This window comes from Cynocephalus volans, chromosome X (assembly GCF_027409185.1).
Source record: "Cynocephalus volans isolate mCynVol1 chromosome X, mCynVol1.pri, whole genome shotgun sequence".
NCBI lineage: Eukaryota > Metazoa > Chordata > Mammalia > Dermoptera > Cynocephalidae > Cynocephalus > Cynocephalus volans.
The window spans coordinates 5,104,669-5,126,354 of record NC_084478.1 but is presented as its reverse complement, the minus strand read 5'-3'; the positions used below and the strand labels follow the sequence as shown (position 1 = coordinate 5,126,354).

The 21,686-nt window shown below is 38.7% G+C and overlaps 1 protein-coding gene and 1 non-coding gene across 5 annotated transcripts in view; both read left to right on the top strand.

Annotated features, from left to right (window-relative positions):
* NLGN4X (neuroligin 4 X-linked) overlaps positions 1-21,686 on the top strand; it is a 252,749-nt gene that overhangs the window by 61,393 nt on the left and 169,670 nt on the right. The gene's annotated exons all lie outside the window — the stretch shown is intronic.
* On the top strand, positions 1,744-1,849 carry LOC134368777 (U6 spliceosomal RNA). The gene has a single exon (XR_010022486.1). It is a non-coding gene; the product is annotated as a U6 spliceosomal RNA (small nuclear RNA).

The following is a 21,686-nucleotide window of genomic DNA, read 5'->3' as shown; positions in this document are numbered from 1 at the left end:
GGGCTCTACCCACCAGATGCCAGTAGCACACCCTCTACCTGAAGTTATAAAAACCAAAAATGTCTCCAGACATTGTCAAGTGTCTCCTTTGGGGCAAAATCATCCCTAGTTGAGAACCAGTGCTCTAAAATACACCAAATATCAATGGAAATCTTGAATCTTGCTTTATGTCTTCTACTCCAGGATTATGGGATTATAAGATGCTAGTTTTTTCACAAGATTTCTGAGGATGTGTTTTGATGGAGCCCTGGAATCGTACTTCCACCACTGATGAAAATAAATGAAATTATATTGTTATTTTTATATTCCCTCGTATAGTGGCATGAATTTTGGTATTTTATGGGAATGTGTAGGTATCTTAATCTGATTTTGTGATCTAATTTTATATGTTTCAAAATAAGGTTCTGATAACAGAAAATTAAAACAAGAGAGCAAAAATGAATATTCAGGTAAAGACAAAGTTTTCTATTTGCTGATTGTTCATCTCAGGTATGCAATACCGACACAATGTCTCTAGTAGTTTTAAAATTCTTAACATGAAAAGAATTTAGTTTTTATGTAATAATATTAATATTGTAATAGTGAAATACGTATAGGTATATTTGTTTATATATTAATGATGAAAAAAATATGGTAAGATCAAACACTAAAAGTTTAGCTCAGCCCTGATAGGGGAAATTCTTACAAAAGTGAGAACTAAAATTAGTCAGGTAGAATACTCTCCAGCCTCATTTCTCTGGAAGAGTTAATCTCAGCTCCAGGCCTAGAGAATAGTACATGTGTTTATATTACTAGCTCCTGTTGGAATTGTTCTCAGATCTATCCTCCACCTGGTATGTCTACTTGCATGCACATGGTTCTGATATTAATAACTGCTGTCTTATTAATTGTCCTTCTTTCACAGCAGAGGACATTGAGGTGCTGGGTAGTTAAGTGTCTTCTCAGTTGCACATGGCGGGGTAGTGGCTAAGTGAGGTTAGGTCCAGCTTGTCCGAGTCCAAATCTGAAGTGTCCTTCTGCCCCTTTGTTTTGTCTTCACGCACGCACACAGCAAGCAATTCCAAAGCTTGCCATTCCGGGCTGTTTCTAGAAAATGCTATCTCCCATCACATCACCACCTCAAAATCCCTCTGCTTACTGGAAAGATGGAAATAATTGGTTTCTACCCTTCTTGACCTCTCTCTGCACTCCTTCACACACCTCTTGTTGTGGGGTGGATCTAATTCTTTCCCACATTGACTTTGCTTCCTTTTCTCTTCTTTATAACTCTGCAGTGGATATATGAGCAAGGAAAATCTGAAAGTAATAACATGCTGCTTGTAGCCATTTAAAATCTATACTTTTCCACTGGTATGCGCTGTCTGTGTAAATGGGAATACCCCACGATTCCTGTATCTTTCAAATTAGCAGTTACTTACTGAACACCTGCGACATTCTTGGGAAAATGCTAGGTGTAGTTTGGAATTAGTTTATGATAATAATTAAGGCTTGCAGGGATATTAGCAGGCTCTTCTTTTTATTCAGACAGTATAGCCATGCAAAAAGTTATTAAAGGGCAATATCGAATGAGAGAGAGATTAATACCAAAATGTAGACGTTACAAATTTGTTCTGTTTTGTTTAGCTTTATAGGTATTAACATTTACTTACCTGTACATACTAGTATTAAATATTGCATACCACTCATTATAATTTACTTACTTATTAAGTTGGATTATGTATAGTTGTATAGAAATTCAGCTTAGTGCTCACTTGGCAACACACATACTAAATTTGGAACAATGCAGAGAAGATTAGCATAGCCTCTGTGCAAGAATGACATGCAACTTCACGAAGCATTCCATATTTTTGCAAAGGAGCTGAAGAGACATTTTCAAATGAAGACATAGCAACAGCCAACAGGTACATGAAAAAATGCTCAACCATCACTAATCATCACAGAAATGCAAATTAAAATCACATTGAGATATCATCTCACCCCAATTAGACCAGCTAGTAATAAGAAGACAAAGAATAAGAAATACTGGTGAGGATGTGGAGAAACGGGAACTACACTGTTGGTGAGACTGTAAATTAGTGCAGCCATTGTGGAAAACAGTATGGAGGGTCCTCAAACAACTACAGATAGAGCTACCATATGATCCAGCAATCCCACTACTGGGTGTATCCCCAAAGAAATGGAAATCATCATGGCTAAGGGATACCTGCATCCTGTTTATTGCAGCTCTATGTGCAATAGCCAAGAGTTGGAATCAACCTAATGTCAATCAACAGATTCCCTGCGTGGCACCATTGCTTGAAACAGAAAACACTAGGAGATTACAGATGGCCAATGTAGAGGTTCATGTAAAAAGTTGTTCCTTTTTCTCTATTTCCTTCTCAGTCGAGATTATAAGGGGTATTGTCTTTTATTACATGCAACCTCATTACGATATGATTTTCAGTGCTGCCTCCTTGACACAAGTGTCCTGTGAGAGTAATGCACAGTGGTAAACATTACTAAAATAATAATGATGTCAATAGGATAAAGCCAATAATTAACATGCAGAATAAGTAAATCTTATATAATAAATGTTAATGTGAATGATATATAAGGAGGTACTTCCAAAAGGTCTCGGAAAAATAGAATTAAAAGATAATACAAATCTTTCCATGAACTTTTCTGAAGTACCCTCATATATGGGATGAAAATCAGATAGATGTTAATGACTTGGGGTCTTTGGCAACTTCTCATAATTATAAGATATTGAATGCTACTTATTTCATGGCAAGCATCCTCTGAGTACAAAATATCACTCAAATAATAATTTAGTCATGATAATTGTTCCCACAATAATTGCTGCATGCATAAGGACTATAAATATGTACATTTTATTTTCCAAATTATTATAGGAATGATAAGTAATTAGTTAAGATATAACATTTTAGGAAGATAACCTTAGGTATTAGGCAACTATGAAATATGGTACCGAATCTTGTATGCATTCAATAGCCCAAATTTTATGTGTGCTAACATATTTTTGTGGACACAACAAAATAAATAAAGGCAAGTTTTGAAATTGTAAAATTGGACACTGGAGGATTGAGGTAGACCAAAATTTTCTTGGAGTGATCAAGTGGACTTGCAGGATGATAAAACAAAACAGCTGTTCCTCTACAGCACTAATATCCTGGTGTTACCAGGGGTTACATTACTGTCCCTACTGGGGTGGACCACAAGGCCATGTGATGTAAGCATTGTCACTTAGGAACAATTTCAGAAAAAGGCAATTTATTCACCTTCCTGCCTGCGTAGACAATATACTATAATCCCAGCTGCAAAATGGCTTAGTAAATTTATTTTCATTTAATCCCATGTCTAATCTTTGTGACGACACAAAACCCACATGAGAGACATTCATGCAGCACTTTCTAGGTAGCAGACACTCATGGGGCGGGTTGTTTGGTAATAAAGCAGATCAAAGCCATACTGAAGCTGAGAGCTTATGATGCCATCTAAGTCTTGCATTATAAACTCTATGAGGGATCAGTGCCATAAGACTGTGGGGACAGATAAGAGGTGCCATATGCTATCTTCCCAGATTTGATGACTGAATCATATTTTAATGGGCAAGTGAAAAATGATTTCAATGGTTAAAAGCAGCCAGTGAAGCAGACAAAATTGGGGGTGGTTGCCATGCTGGGGGGCAGTGCCAAGTGGGTGGTGTGTTATCTTCATGGATGGGTTACAATGTGGAGCTATGAGCAGGAAGAGGAGACTAGTCAAGAGAGTGCAAGGTCTTTAATGTAATGTCAGAGAGTGGGAAATCAGGAAACAGGGCTGTTGAAACATTTTAGATTTAAAATTCATGTTTCATGGATTCACAGGAGTTCATATCATATCAATGCCCTTGTTTATCTGAAGGAGCTATGACATTCCTTGCAACAGGCTTTAATTTTGTAACATTGTGTCTCTTAAGTATTTTTCTCATGAAACATATTAGCATGAATCCTTAATTGATTTCTTACTATGAAGCATGCAAAGAGATTTTAGAGCACTATCCTGCCAATTATCAAGAGAATGACACATTTATTTACTCTGAATAATGATCATTCTTGAGAATTACATACCTGGGATTCTTATTGTTGCAATAATTGTTGCAATTATCAGACAGTTGAATTTCATGGACAGTTTATCACAAGTCAAAGTCTGAATGCCTCCATTGATGGTGTAACTGAACTGAAAGTTTAAATGCGTAAAATAGCCAGAAATATAGTGTAAACATTTTTGGAAAAATGATTGCCAAGATCATTTTGCTTTAAAAAAAAAAAAAACTTTAAAACTTTTTAAAAGAGATGTGTTTTCCTTAATTTAAAGTGAAGATTCATATTTTAGATCTCATAGTCATGCTATTTTATTTCTTTAAGATTTTAAAAAATATTTAAATTATTTTAATACCAAACACATATAATCAGATATCTATTGTCATAGAAAAATGAAGTTCAAATAATTGAGAGGTTCTTAACATTTCAAATATTTGTGATGAAATCCATTTCAAATTCATTAATTCTTAAATCACAACAATTTTAAAAGTGAAAGGATTCTCTTTTGAATAGTGAAGTGTACTCAAATTTAAATGACTCTACATATTCATTTTCTTCATTGTACATTGTGAGTTCTGTTCCTTTAAGTTGGTGAAGAGATGTGCTGTTCATTTAAAATAACTATCTGGTCTACTCTATTGATCTGTTTGCTTTTATGCCAGTACCATGCTGTTTTGGTTAATATAGCTTCATAGTATAGTTTAAAGTCAGATAGTGTTATGCCTCCAGCTTTATTTATTTATTTATTTATTTATTTATTTATTTATTTATCTAGTTATTTATTTTGCTCAGGATTACTTTGGCTATGCATGGTCTTTTGCTATTCCATATAAATGTCTGGATGGGGTTTTTTTTTTTTTTTCCAATTTCTGAGAAAAATGTCAGTGGAATTTTGATAGGGAATGCATTGAATCTGTAGATCACTTTGGGTAATATGGACATTTTCACAATGTTAATTCTTCTGCTCCAAGATCAAGGGATATCTTTCCATCTTCTTGTGCCCTCTTTAATTTCTCTCAGCAGTGGTCTGTAGTTCTCTTTACAGAGATTTTCACATCCTTGGTTAACTTTATTCCTAAGTATTTTTTTTGGGGGGGGTATTTTAAATGGGCTAGCTTTCTTGATTACCCAGAAATCAACTTATACACCTACAACCATATGATTTTTGAAAAAGGCATCAAGTCTACACACTGGGGAAGAGACTGCTTCTTCAGCAAATGGTGCTAGCAAAACTGGATATTCATATGCAGGAGAATGAAACTAGACCCATACCTCTCACCAGATACCAAAATCAACTCAAAGTGGACTAAAGAATTAAATATACACCCTGAATCAATAAACCTCCTTAAAGAAAACATAGGGGGAACACTTTAGGAGGTAGGAGTGGGTACAAACTTCATGAATAGGACCTCAAAAGCACAGGGAACCAAAGGAAAAATAAACAAAGGGGATTATATCAAACTGAAAAGCTTCTGAGCAGCAAAAGAAACAATCAACAGAGTGAAAAGACAACCAAGAGAGTGGGAGAAAATATTTACAAAATATACATCTGACAAAGGACTAATATCCAGGATTTACAGGGAACTCAAACAACTTTACAGCCAAAAAACAAGTGGCCCAATTAAAAAATGGGGAAAGGAGCTGAATAGGCATTTCTCGAAGGAAGATATACGAATGGCCAACAGACACATGAAAAAATGCTCAACATTACTCAGCATTCGGGAAATGCAAATCAAAACCACTTTGAGGTACCATCTCACTCCAGTTAGGATGGCTAATATCCAAAAGACTGAGAATGATAAATGCTGGTGAGGTTGTGGAGAAAAAGGAACTCTCATATACAGTTGGTGGGACTGCAAAATGGTGCAGCTTTTATGGAAAATTTTATGGAAGTTCCTCAAACAATTACAGATAGATCTACCGTATGACCCAACTATTCCACTGCTGGGAATATACTCAGAAGAATGTAAATCATCAGGCCAAAGGGATATTTGTGCTCCCATGTTTATTGCAGCACTATTTACAATATCCAAGAAGTGATACCAGCCCAAATGTCCATCATCATATGGGTGGATAGGAAACTGTGGTATATCTACACAATGGAATACTACTCTGCTATAAAACAAGGATGAAATACTGTACTGCCATTCACAACAACATGGATGGACTTAGAGAAAATTCTATTAAGTGAAAATAGGCAGGCACAGAAAGAGAAACACCACATGTTCTCACTTATTTATGGGAGAAATAAATAAATAAATAAATAAATAAATAAATAAATAAATAAAAAATAAAGAGGGGGGAGAAGACACAACAATCACAGCAATTCCTTGAACTTTTAAGACAAGTGAACAGATACGATGTAGTGGGGGGAGGGGAGAAAGGGAGTGGGAAAGAGGAACTGGTAAAGGGAAACGAAAATCAACTACAATGTACATTGAAAGTTAAAATAAAATAATAAATAAATAAATAAAAATAATAAAATAAAAGGAAAGCTCTTTTAAAAATAAGATAAATGTGGCATTATATATTCTTTTTTAACTTTTTAAAAATGTTCAGATGTCAATATTTATCACTACTTTCATTAAAACGCTAAATAGAAAATAGTAAATATAGTTCTTGGATGGGAGAAACTTGAGGGGTTTTTTTTCGGGTTTTTTTTTTTTTTCTTTCTAGTTTTAATCCCTTAGGATCATTGATAAAAGGCTTACACAAACTCCCATTTAGTAACCCAATTGTGTAAAATAATTTTGTCTTTAAAATGTGATAGGGGGGATTTGCTTGGTTTATTCTACATAATACCATAATACCATATTAAGATTTATTCCCTTTTTATCATAGACCAACTCACGTATTAAAACACAGCACCATTACTGAATAAAAGCCAGCACAGTGTCCTATGTGGTTCTAATGTTTTCCTGAATGGAAAACCACTTGGAGATTGGTCATTCATTTGGGCACATTGACAGCCTTGTCATTAGTTTCTAGCCATGGACAGTGAAAGATGGAGTCTTAAGAAAGAAAATGAATGCGGGCTTAAGAAAGAGTTTGAAGAGCTTTGCATTTGCTCTTGGCATTTCCTGCCATTGTTAAAAAGGTCAGCTATGCAATTGAAAGTGTTCCAGGTGCGGAGCATGACAAATGTCACAGAGAAGATGAAACTGCTTTAGTTGCCATTTTTGGCCAATTTCCAAAGGGTACCATTTTTCACCTCTCCCCTCTACGGATTTGCAAAATTTAGCTTGTGCTAAATGCCTGCCCCTCTGCGCATTGGAGGCAGGGGAATGCTTTGTGTTGGATATGTAAATTGTGTGTAGATGAGAACAGCACGTTGAGAAGAAAACTTAGAAATTAAATGGCACCCCTCCCCCACAAAAAATAGACAAATAACTTGCAAATGAGTCTATCAAAACTATTAAGGAAGCTCATGGACTAAGAAATAAAACGTCTAGAACTCATCAATAAAAATGCCCAATCACATTCATATGTAAAGAGAGGTAAATCAATTTTACTATACTTTATTCTATTTTATTTAATTTTATTATACTTTTGCCTTGCTGAATGGCAAAACTAAACTCGGTTATCTGTAGGCACCATCGCACTCTACTAGTTGGAGGATGAATTAATATAGAGTTTTGGGAGAAGTTGGGTATTATACATTAACATTTTTTTAAAAGACCCACTTTTCTCCCCAAGATTTCTGCTTCCGGGTATCTGTCCTACAAACATAGGCATAAAGATGCATACACGTAGATGTTCATTGCAACTGAGATTCCCTCATAGATGAATTATTTTATACATTTCTAAAACTACTTTTTACTTCAAAAGGAAGAGATGGAGCAAAATGTGAGGACATAATAATATTCACATAAACCTGTTAAAGCTATGTATCCATATATAGATGTGTGCACATGTACGCATATATGAATATGCACTTTTATGCATCTGTGTATGTGTATGTACATGTTTATGTAAGTGCATGTATGTGTATGTATGTGTATGTAGCTGCCTAGAAAAAAGTTCAGAACTAAACAAATTGTCAACAGTGGTTACCCCTTCCAAGGGAAGTATGGTACTGTGCATTGGGTAGAGGCAAGGATTGTAAGAGATAATGAAGACCATAACTATTTCTACACTTTTGCATTTATAAAATTTTTCCTAATACATTTGAATGATTTTTTTTTAAAATCATTTATGTAGATCTCCTAGGTGCGTGTGAGAAGCCATGAGGAGCAAATGGTTTGATATATGAAACAAACATGACACACGTTAGGATTTGGACTCAACTGATAAGGCAGTATGAGGGTACTTCAAAAAGTTGGTGGAAAAATAGAATTAAAAGATAATACGAGTCTTTCCATGAACTTTTTGAAGTATGCTGTGACCAGTGTGGTCAAAGCTGCGTTGTATGAAAGAAAGCCACACGTTTAAACAAATATCTTAATATTTGGGAGAGAGGTTGATGAGTGGTGGAAGTAACTGTACCCTTTATGCCAATTTTGGGATTTGGGCAAGGGTTCTCACAAGTTCCAGAATATTCCACTGTGTTTCATGGTTATAGAGAAATCTACCCAGGAAGATGTATGGCTTGCAAATAAGCTGGTTTTGTTGTTCCGTTTCCTATTATCCACAGATTCATTTGGCTTGGAAGAAGCCCCTCAGAGAAGTAAGAGATACACTACGCATATACAGCATCCTCATTTTTAAAAATTAAGTTACGTGTACCCAAAACATCCAAGACATATGAGAACATTTTCTTTCTTCCTGAAACCTTCCTTCCCTAGCCTCATCCAAGCCACTGTTTGACTTTTATGTCAAGTTGTCTTTTCCAAAGCTAGGGGGTTATGTTAGTCATTTCTGTTGCTTATAACAAAATACCTAAAACCGGGTAATTTATAAAGAAACAAAATTTGTTTCTTACAGTTCTGGAGCTGGAAAGTCCACAGTTCAGGGAGGATGTCTGGTGAGGGCCTCGTCCTGGGTAGGAACTCTCTCTAGTATGTCTCGGTGGCCAGGATGTCACATGGAGAGAAAAATGGGCTGAGCAATAGTGAGCTAAATTTCTCACTGGCTCTCCTTATAAAGCCATCAGAACTGCACCTGTGACAACCCATCACTCTAGGAATGGATCAGTCCACTCACGAGGGCACAGTCTTCACAGTCCAATCACTTCTTTAAAGTCCCACCTTTGAAAAACCATAATTAGATTTTGTACCCTCTTAACACTGTTCCAATGGGGGTCACGTTTCTAATACATGAAGTTTTAAGGGACACATTTAACCTATAGCAGGGGTCAACATACGTCTGTTTGCTCAATTCTGTCAGCATCCCGTAGGTTTAACAGATTTCATCTGAGCTTCAAGGAATCATAATCCATCCTCCAACAAATAATAGTAACAATACCACTACTACTAATAATAACAGTTGCATGTTTTTAGGGTTCACATGGGTTTTTTCATTGGATCATTACAACATGTGGATGCAATAGCCTGTGTACACCCATGTGACATCTGGGAAACTAGCACTAAGTTAAAGCTTCTGTAATGGGATGTGGAAGAGCACTCACAAACAGGAGGGCATCCCACTAAACCCTGCTGTCTCCAGGCCACTCTGTTCCAGCTCACCACTGCTATGCATGGGCTGCTACTCAGCTTTGCTCTTTGCCTTCCTCTAAACCCTTAATGAAAAATGTTACAGAGCTATCAATCATCCACCCATAAAGGGCACCAGAATCAGAGTGGATGATTTAATAAAGACACTGGCTTGACCCACGTCATCAACAATAGTGCATTTCAGGCTGTGTTCCATGCTGGGCTCCATGCAACAGCCTGACAGAGTTAGTGCTGTTGGAGTCCACCACACTATGGAAATCCTCAGAAAACATTACCCAAGCTCTATCCAGAGATGCAATACAGTGTGAGTTCTGGTTAGGGTAATCCTAAATACTAATAAGTGCCAAATGTTGTCCTATAACATGAGTCTTCAAGGCAAAGGCACTTTGTTATACAATCAAAATATTGGGGTGCATCCCTCTTTTCATAGGATCCCAAAGAGTTGGTGTTACATCTATAAAACCAGCATTGACTGGAAGGACCCAGAAAAACTGAAGCGTATAAGCTTCTTTGCCCCCTTTATCTTAAAGACTTCAGTTCCATTCAACAACCTCGTTAGATTGCCTTTTGACTGTTCTAACAGGGAAGTGGTGTGGAGCTATCATTTATCACCCAGGAACTGACCACTGAAGTCCATTTTCTACTCCAAATTCTTAGAACTCTGAAATCCTGCCTCTAACCCAAACTTCCTTTTCTTCCAGTTATTGCATCTTCCTTCCCACTTTGCTCAGTCTTCCATCAAGCCTTGCAACCCTCCAAGCACTGCCTATCTTTCCAGCCAACAAACATCTCACCTGAATAGCAGGATCTCACTTAAACTCTCTCACTAACACCCTCAGTTCCCTCTTCTGCTTGTGTGGAGCTCACCCCACCATTTCTCAGCCTTATATCCATGCAGATGTTAGTTTTTTCAGTCCCATAACACTGCTGGGGTTAGTGGAATCACTGCATGGATTGCCTTCTTATCAGCCTGTGGTTTGCAGAAACCATGGAAATCTTGAGCATGGCTTGCAATTTGTCTTAGCCCATTTTGTGTTGCTGTAACAGAATACCTGAGACTAAGTAACTTATAAAGAACAGAAATTTGTCATGATTCTGGAGGCTGGGAAGTCCAAGATCAAGGAACTGTTATCTGGTGAGAGCCTTCTTGCTGCATCCTCACATGGTGGAAAGTGGAAGGGTAAAGATTGCAAGAAAAGGAATCCAGTCACCTGAGCTCCTTATGTAATGGCATTGATCTATTCTTGAGGCCTTCCATTAGGTCCTACCTTCCAAGAAATAGCACTGTAGATTAATTTCCAACACATGAATTCTGGGAGACACATTCAAACTATGGCACATCCATTTAATCTCCCTCCCAATCAGCATCCATTTCTTTCTGCCATGGCAGCAGTTTAAGTATTTACCATCTTCCCTCTTTTGTTCTCATCAGGTAACAGGTTCCCACTCACAGGTTCATTTGTATCTATATCTCTTCTGTCTTCCAGAATCTGGGCCAGTTCTCAACCTCCCAGCTGGGGCTTAGAAGTTAACCCCTACTGCCATCTCAAGAACTTCTTCCTTGTACAGTGGGCATTCTGTCTTTACAACCCTAGACAGCCTTAGCATTGTCTCCTTCCATTAATAGTCACATTTCTTGAAATAGGAATCTTTACTTCCTTCTTTGTTCCGCAATTCTCCAAAACTGTTTTTCTGCCTTTTTAATCTCATGCTAATGAATCTCATTGCAGTATGAACAGTAACTTCAACATTGCCAAACACAATGGTATCTCTTTAGTGATGGTCTTATGCCAACTTAATGGGCATTGTCACTTCTGCCCAAATGTTTTGCCTTGGTTTTCATTGTATCACTATGTTTTGGTTCTATCCCCAACTCTGAGTGGCCCTCCTGCACGTACTGCTCTTAATCTTTTCTTTTTTTCACTTTTTAAAAATGTGTTTATTTTAATTGTCACATTGCAATTTTATGTACTAATGGGATACAGTCTAAAGTTTTGATATGTACATGTTGTATAACGTTTGGGCATGGGTAGCTAGTGTACCCATCACCACTTACATTAATCATTTCTTTGTGGTGAGAACATTTAAAAGCTTCTCCTCTAGATTTTACGTAACATGCAAGACTGAACTGAGAACCATAGCCACCCTGCTTTGCAATAGAGCACCAGAACTTAATCCTCCCATCTAATTGTAATGTTGTACCTGTTGGCCAACCTCTCCTTGTTTTTCCTACCTCCCTCCCCTCACCAGTCTCTGGTAACCACTGTTCTACTCTATATCTCTACAATATCAGCTTTTTAACTGTATTCCACAAACGTGTGAGATTACGTGGTATTTGTCTTCTTGCATCGGCTTACTACACTTAACATAATGTTCTCCAGTTCCATCCATGCTTCCACCTGGAACACCCCAAGGCCCTTGAAATAGCACCAAAGACTCTTGAAATCCACCCATGTATCATCCCCTTTGCAGCATCCTCTCATTTTTCTTTCTCTTGTATACCCTGTCTCTTGCACCTTGGAACAAACAGCCAAGCACACCCTGCTCTCCTGCACACCCTGGCCCTTCTGTATCTTGGGGTTTTTCTCCTTAATCTCTACCTGGGAAGATCCTAGTCATTCACTTATTAAGGCCCAGTGAAAATGGTTTCATTTACTTTCTTTTTATATACTTTCACGTATATGTACATACAGTAGTCTCCCCTTATCCACTGGGGATAAATGTCAAATACCCAGTGGATGCCTGAAATTGTGGATACTACCAAACCCTGCAGATACATTGTGTTTTATCCTATACATATATACCTGTGACAAAGTTTAATTTAAAAAATAGGCACAGGAAGAGATTAATAACAATAAGTAATAATAAAATGGAGCAATTATAAAAATACACTGCGATAAAAGTTCTGCGAATGTGATCTCTCTCTCAAAATACTGTGTCTTATTGCACTGTACCACAGGTAACTGAAACCACAGAAAGCAGATAGGTTGGGACCTCTGTATACACACACACACACACACACACACACACACACACACACACACACACACACACACACAATTGTTTGCAAGTGTCCTTGTGATTTTAATGCTCACCTCATTTGTCTTTCTCAAATAACATTTGACAAATGTTTTCTGGTTTGACAAATGCATGAATGAGATGTCTGTTTGCCAAATTACAGAATATGAGAGCCATGCATCATCTTGGGAGAATTCAGGTCAATGAAGTTAATTATTTCACATCAGAAAGTTGTTCGATGCATTATTTAAAAAATGTTTATTTGTCACGTGTGTGCTGAGGGTTGAGAATTCAACAGCGAATGAAACAGGCATGGTAAAGTTGAAGAAACGTAGGGGGTCCCATGGCATTCCCTCTCAAACTTTGATAATAAAACCTCCTTAAGCTCAGAACTATACACCGTCAACATAATTCCCAGTTTGGAAAATAAGGACATGCATTTTTCCTTTCTCTCTCGTTGCCTTTTATTTTTACTCCTCTTGGGTACTCTTCTGGGTTTGGTTTCTGGTTTTGAGAAGACGGAGAGGGGGTGAAGTAAGGATGGAAGGGAAATACTACAGCATCACAGAAGATGGTAGAAATACTCTAGTGAGGTCGTGTCATGCTCTTCACACTGGGCATTTCTGAGTCTGACTGTAACTCTCTCAACCAAGGCAGCTTCTCTCCTTGAATGGTTTCCCTTTTGCCCTTTGCAAACTTCTTTTCTTCCGGAGCACAATTTTCGTTCTCTTATTACTGGAACCCCTTTTGTCCTGCAGATGAGCTTACTGCAAAAAAGTCCGTGCTCAGACATACTCAAACATCCTGATGCTTTGATGTCACCAACAGTGAGGCTAGAAGCTTCAGCATACATTTGTATCAGAAAAAAAATAAAAAATGAAAGAGAGAGATATACTACTTTCATTTGAATTTCAATAGCTGCTTAACCTTAAAACTCTGAAGATGGAAACATTTCAATTGCTACCTTTAGGTCTCCGTTCGGCAAGAGTGTTTTCTTGTCTCTGCCACGTTGGTAACGTTTACACTGTACCCTTGAAAGATTATGTGGGTTCTGGGGAAACAGATCATGAGGTGTCCTTCAGCAGGAACTGTACCCCTTTTTATGGAAAACAGAGACTAATAGTGGTGTGAAGGGAACAGGCTGGCATTAGTGGGTCATAATGGTAAGAGTTAAAACTCAGCTCTCTGAGTTGTTCCTTTGACTCCTCAAATGATCATGATTTTGCATCCTTGAAATTAGGTGTTATTCAACCGAGAACCATGACTCCCAATAGGTCTAAGAAATCCCCAACCTCTATGGTGCTTTTGTGAGTATTTGAAAATGGATTTTCCTTTGAGAGAAGTGTCTCGTCTAAGAAGTCTTCAACCCAGAATAGATAAAAAAAAAATACACATAAAAAATCCCAGCTTCATACTCTGAATATAAGGACCATTCACTTAAAACTCAATGAGAACATCTTAGCACATACGAGATTGAACCCCATGGGGCTGCCATTTTCTTAGACCCCAGACCATGCAATATTGTCATTTTCCTATTCTCCTGACTATTAGTTTCATGCATTCACGTTATCAGTCCTTTTAAATTGTTTTCTCCCCAAAGACAAGGGATATAGTGCCTTTAATTCCTCATCTGACCTTGCATAGAGAAGATGGCAGGCAAGAAACAGAAAGTATTCACACACAGAGGATGAAGTGTACTTGAGTCAGACAAATCTTGTTTGAAATGTTACCTGTGTGACTTGGGGTGAATTAATGCAAATCTCTGGAAGGTATAAGAATGAGAACTCATAGGACTGCAGTAAAAATTCCTAGAAGTTAGGAGGTCCTCAGTAAATTCATCCTCTCCTTGGATCATAAAAGGTAACACAAAGGGTATTGCAAAAAGTCTCCTTGGTATTTTAAGCACCTAATCAACCACTCACATTTACTGAGTGTTTACTCTGTGACAGATAAAATTGTATGCCTTAGTATATTTGCACATGAAACAAGTGTTTATTTAGTGCCTACTATGTGCCCAGTACTAAAGACAGAACTATATTTAGCACTGGCAGCCCCTTGACATCTAGGTGCCCACGATTTAATGTGGGAAAATGAACATAGAAAGGTGGAATATAAAATGAGATGATTAGCAGTTCTTATGGTAATTGAAGCAATATAGGGGTTGGTAGGTGGTGGCGAGGAGCAAGATTTAATGAGGAGGTTGGGACAATCCTCTCTGCTAGGTGGCATTTGAGCAGACCACCCAAGTGAGTCTTATCTCATTTACTCTTCACAGTAGATCCATGAGATGATACCATTATTTATTAACTCCATCAGAGAGCTGTGCAAACTGAGATTAGTATGATCAAATAGCTTGACCAAATGAGGAAAGGAGCAGAGAGTGTACAATGTGAGACTCCCTGGCTGCATTGCACACGGTTGTGACATCAACCATGACAAAGACCAGAGCACACCTCCAATTCCCCTTACCATGGCATCTGAGCATTTAATTACCTTGCACATCTATCCCCTGGCTGCTATTAAGGGAGCAACAGGGCCATACTTGTGAGTGGTTGGTTTTAACATCATTTAAAAATTCTTAATCCTGTACTTGGTTAGTAACTAGAAAATGGTGAATCTCATGTCAGTGGCTAGGATGGCTGCATGACATGCCACACGTTGGGGTGGATACGTGGCTGTGAGCACATTATTAGGGTTGCCACGAGTAGTCATGGAAACGACTCTGTCTCTTTATCCTCCACCACAACCAACTTGGCAGCGATGGACATACTCAGTAGTGAGTTGCTAGGTGTCAGGAGAGGTCAGAAGTAAGTGGAGAAGTTCCAGCTCTCTAACAAAAGAGCCCTCGTAGTAATGACAAACACAGATGAACAGAAGTGGGTTAAATGAGCCCTAGAGAGGCCCCTTCACTCATCGATCCATTCATTCATTTATTGCATATGGATGAACATTGTTGTGGACAATAGCAGAAAGCTAAGAAGCATCCTGCTCTCACCTTAGTTATAGGAACAGAAGATAAAGCACTAATCAAATCCATCAAGCACAGGATTGCAAATTGTTGTGATAGAAATAAGAACAGCAATAGGAATGGGTGTGGGTGAGGGAGATATTTGGGATTGAGTGACCAGGACATGCCCATTTGAGGATGAGGAATTTAAGATGGCATGTGAAGAGAACACACGCAAGCTTGCAAGGAAAGAGCCTTGGAAGATGGCTGAAACTTAGTAAACTTAGTGGTAGGAGTTAGGTGTCATGCTACAGGGAACTTAACTTTCTTTGTGGGTGGTGGGATTAGAAGGGGCTCGTTGCTGGAAATCTCATTTGCAGTTTCCAAAGCTATGACAGACTGGGAGGAACAATCTCTTGTCATTTGCCAAACCAAAAAAAAAAAAAAAAAATGCACTAAATGTAGCAAAGGAGGTTTCTTCTTCTGAATTCTTGTTTTTTCATATGCCAAACTTCTGCATTAATTTTTCTATTTTGGTTGATTTGGCAGGTGGTTGGATAATTAGCTCAATGTTTTTGAAATAGAAAGAAGGTGGATAAAAGGGGGGGGAAGAGCAATTTCTATTTAATGCTTAAAAAAAAGGTTGATAAGTGAAAACTTTAAGAAACATTAAGATAATTTTAATATATGAAACTATAAAATTTTGGAATGTGATAATATTGATGCTACAGGAAATTGGGGGAAAAGATCATACAAAACATGTTAACCATGTGATATAAATTTCTCTGTATGCGTTAGTTAAAAAAAAATTGAACATAAGCATTTCAAATACACACCTGTGCAAATGTCAGCCATGGCAGGTGGTGTAACACTCTTTATATTTTAAATCCATGTGGGAGTAAAAGGAATGAAAAAATTTATTGTTAAACTTGGTATTCTAGTGGAAGAACATATTGGAAATATGAAAACATTATTTAGGATGTTGTTCATTTGTGGTCTGATCAGAGACGATGCTAACAACCATCCTTCAACACTTGACATGCATTTGAAATGGATCCACCCAACACTAAGAAGCAACCACCTAAAGTTCTAAAGAGCATTAGCCAAACGAATGTCAGATCTCATTGGCCTGTGTTTGTGTAATAGTAGAGACTCAGAGGGTTAGTCTAATTAATAGGCATTTTATTTTAGTGGTGAAATAATGAGTGTGGTTGAGGATCCTAGTGTGATCATCTGAAGAGTTCCTCAAGTCACATGCTAGACTGTGTTAGGTGACAATGCTGCACCTGGAGTTCATCTATGAGTTAATGAAGGGTAGACCACAACGCTGGTCTCGGGGCATCTGTTCCATTGTGGATTAGCCAAGTTGTTGCTATTACTTAACCGTGAAGGAACGAACAGAACTGGGTCATTCTAAGTGTGTAAAATATATGCTTTCCAGAAACTCTTAAACAATGCATGAGAACAACCAAAAAATTGCCTCAAAACCTCTCTATTCCTAAATGATCATGCAATAAGCCCTTTTAATCCATTGTGTGCCCATGTATAAATTTGCAGTTGTTGCAGCTGTGGCTGATTTTGATAGGACTGACATAAGACTAGCTTATGGGTCTATTTATCAGACTGTTTTTGTTTTTCTCAATTTACATTTTGAGGGTTCTTTCATACTATACATTAATTCCTATTGCAATGGTGTATAAAGTGTAACCAATGTCTCTTCCGTCTTCCCCCAGATACTCAAAAGCTGAGTCTCCATTTCAACCTCTAGTGCAGATATCGTGATATCATATAATTAGAACTATATAGGTTGGGTATCCCTTATCCAAAGTGCTTGAGGCCAGAAGTCTTTCAGATTTCAGATTTCTTTCAGATTCTACAATATTGACACTGTTTAAGCATTGCAAATCCAGAGCCAAATTCCGAAATGCTCCAATGAGCATTTTCTTTGAGCATCATGTTGGAGCTCAAAAACTTTTGGATTTTAAAGCACTTTGGATTTCAGACTTTCAGGCTGATGATGCTTAACCTGTGCAGAGTTCAGCTGATGGGATGGGCAAGTCATGGGGGCTGATTTTAATGATGGGGGGTGGATAGCGGGTGTGAAAGAAGAGACCGAGTCTTGGAAGATTCTGTATTTCTGGTTTGAAGTGACCAGTAGATGAGAGAATAAAAACAACAGGAGAAACAGAGAGCTCCTAAGTGTTCCTAAGTTCTTCCCTCTCCTTCTCATATCCACCTGCCTTCGTCCAAGTGCATGCTGTCTTTATTCTGCAGATTTCCTTGTCTCCCTGTGCGTTTCCTCCATCTTCAGTGACTCGCAAGGAGTTCCTTTACAAAATGCATGTGTAGTCATGTTTCTTTCCTGTTTGAAACATTTTAGTGATCCCTGTTCCTGACAGCATCAAGTGGAGTATTCATTGCTGGAGAACCAGTCGACAAAGACAAGGTCAGCATCCTTCAGGATTCAGGGCACATGTTACCTTCTCTGCCAGCCTTCCTGTTTACACTCTGGCCAGGTGTAGCCATGCCAACTCAAGCACACCTGTGTCATGATGTCTAAGGTTCTTACTGGTTTAGTATGAGCTGTTTCTGCAACCATACTGCCTATACATGTTTGAGCTGCATTGTGCAGGTTCAGAGCTATGCATGCAGCATGCTCTGTATAAATGACATTTTAGCTACTACTTCTCCCTTTGATGTGGTCACTCCAATCCCTTTATCATCCTTTTTCCTGGGCATCTTTCCCACACAACTTTGCCCTCGATTCTCCATGAATCAGTAGTAGCATGAACTTTGCAAAGACCTAGGTTCCACTCTTGACTCCTGATTTCATTGCTTTCTCCTGCATGGTCAAAGGCCATTACCTTCCCCTCTCTGACGCTCATCTTCTCATCTGTATGATTTAATAGTTTATGCCTACTGTCTACCATTGCTATTACACTGGAATGGGCACAGACAGGCAAAGTGCCTTTGGGCAAAATGATAGGATCTTCACCTAGCTGCAAGGGAACCTGACCTTCACTTCATGGTCTAGCTCTATTCCCCTGGCAGCTGGATAAAGACCATGCAGCCCTTACAACATAAAGGGTCCCCTATTGGTAAACAGCAGTAGGACCAGAAGGAACCAAAAAGAAGGAAAAGAACCCACTGGGAATGGTACCACCACAGGCTTCCATGAGGGCAAGTCTTGGAGTAACTTCCAAAAATGCTATGTTTCCTATGAGAAGCCTGGATGCTCTGCTTCCAGGGATTTATAGGAGATATTGGCTCTTGTGAAGTCTGGAACTTCAATGACAAGGAATGCCAAAGTCCCATGTTTGTGGAGCTTATAGGAATCTTGTTTCTTTGTAACTCAGCTATCCCCTGTGGAGCAGACAGTCCTCAATGCCAGCTGCAGCCCTGCTTCCAGGCTGAGCCAGGGGTCCTATGTTGTTCTGAGTTGGATGGCACCACGGTGACTTTTGGTGGTCCTGAGATTCTGCATGTTTAGTTGAACCTTAGAAAACCTCCACTTGGCATTAGAGTACAGAGTGCATTCCCTGTCAGAGAATGCTGGGTTTTCCATTAGTTTCCTTTCTGATCCCTCTTCCCTGCTTAGGAATCCCTTTTCTTCTTAACGATCACTTTTTACACCTGGGTCAAACTTCAGCTCTTGAATTATGCTTTCCTGATTTTACCTCACCCCATCCTTGTTTAATTTAATTTTTTAAAAATTTGGTAAAATATACAAACATAGAATTGGCTTTTTTTATGTGTAAAGTTCTGTGGCATTAAGTACATTCACATGGTTGTGCAAATATACATTTTTTCACTCTGTGGTCTCATTTCACTCTTTCCTAGTTTATGATGCAATATCTTGTACATTATCTAATAACTTTCCCATGGGTATCTCACCCTTGTGTGTTTTGTTTCTGTGCTTTATCTTGTCCTCCTTGAGAGAAGAGAGTATGCCCTACTAATTTTCTGCCTTTACTGCATGAAATACTGTGCATACACAATGAATTCTCTTTTGTTCGCATCCCTGTTATTTTGTTTGTACACAATGACACTAATTTGGCAAAGATGGCATTGGTCCTGCAGGCAAAACATCAGCATAGGAGGGGGAGAGGGAGGAGGGAGGGAGGTTTCGGTAATGGGCTGCAATAATCAACCACATTGTATACTGACAAAATAAAATTAAATTAAAAAAAAAAACTTTTGCACAGGGAACAAGTCTAGGATCCACCATAAATCTTAAGTATAATCCTAATTTTAAATATATGAGCTTGGTGCTAATACTGTCATTTTACAGGATTCATTAATTCATTCCATCAACAAATATTTATTGCATTCAAAATCTGTGCAAAGCATCGCGATATATGCCGCTGGGGAAAAATGTAGAAAGTCAGTTCCTACTGAAAGGGAAATGAAATATTGGTATCGTTAACTCCCGGGCAAGGCAGGAGGGTGATTCAGAGATTCTCTTATGGGAATACAGAGGAGGGATAGTGCTGTTTAGGCTGCAGAATTAGAAAAAGAATCATGAAATAGGTGCCATTTGAACTGGTTCCTAATAAAATTGTGGAAGTGGAGGCACTGCGTATTTTTGCTAAGGGACTGTCGTAAACCAGGTGTCAGAATAAGAAAGAATGAATCATCCTTTGGGATGAACAAGGGGTCCTTATTCACTAATGCAGAATACGCTCCTGATGGAGTGGAAAGTGAACCTGGGGCTAGATTTGGGAATGATCCAGAATACAATGAGTGTGAGAATAAAGAGCTTGGGCTAGCTGGGGCTGTTGGTGTGGTTGGCCCTCATTTGTGGAGAGATGGCTCTATTGGCATTGAGTGGCATAGACGAAGGCGGAAGAAAAGGAGTCGGTGACTCCAGTTTGGGAGCTTAGGGCAACGTTCAGTGAGGACCAAAGCGGCATGAACAAGGCACATGGCAGCCGTGAAAGAGAGAGCAGATAGACAAAAGGTCCACCCCGCAGGTGAAGTCCTCATGGCACAGCAGCCAGGGAGGGTGAAGGGTCAGGACACATGCCAAGGGGAGGCTTGTGCACAAACTCAAGTCATGGGGAGGGTCTGGAGTCAGCAGATAATTTCAAGTAGACTGTAAAGCTAATGCAATGACTAGAAAAATGGAGACGTTTTCTAGAACGTTGGAAGATTGTGACTCAAAGTTCAGAGTCTTACACCAAAGGCCTGCATCTGTGATCTGAAGTAATTCAATTTTTTTCAAAGAGGAAAACATAGATAGATAGAGATAGACAGACAGACAGATGAATAGATAGATGAATAGAGATACGTAATATAGATAGATATGTGATAGAATTAGATATATGACAGAGATAGATGGTACAGATAGGTGATAGATAGATGATAGATAAATAGACAGACAGATAGATGAATAGGTAGGTGATAGGTAGATGGACTGATTTTTAGAAAGCTGAAGTTGTAAATATCCCTGGCATCGAGATATTCAGATAGTGGAAGCTCCCCCAAACATCAGAGAAATCTATCTCCAACCTGAAATTTCCCACTTTAGTCATCAAAAGTGATAGAAAGCATGTAGCTTTCTTGGACTTGTGTCAATCTTAGCTTAAAAAAAAACAGAATGTGTATTTGCTGTGGATGGTTTTGTAGGGTCTCTTGAGGAGTCATTAGCTCTCCATGGTACTGAATTTACAGCAGATGGATCCCATTGACAATCCAACTGCCTGGACTGCAGAAAGGCCTCCCAATGTACTGATTTTTAGGCTTTCAAGCAACCATCCTATTGTTTGATAAAGCACTCTCCAAGCATCTCCACTAATGTGGTTGGGCAAGGGGCCCTGTTGTCCCTTTTACAATTCAAATCTTGCTCATGACAAAGTGAGGGCAGGTTTTCAATAGACGTAGGGAGATTTCTCTAGCCCCGTTAAAAAGCAACATGCATTTAAGTGATGCCCCCGGTATGAAACAAGGTGCAGAGGCAGCTGGACATCTGCAGGACTGGACGGTAACCATCTGATGATGGCCACACACCACAGTGGGAGGCAGAAG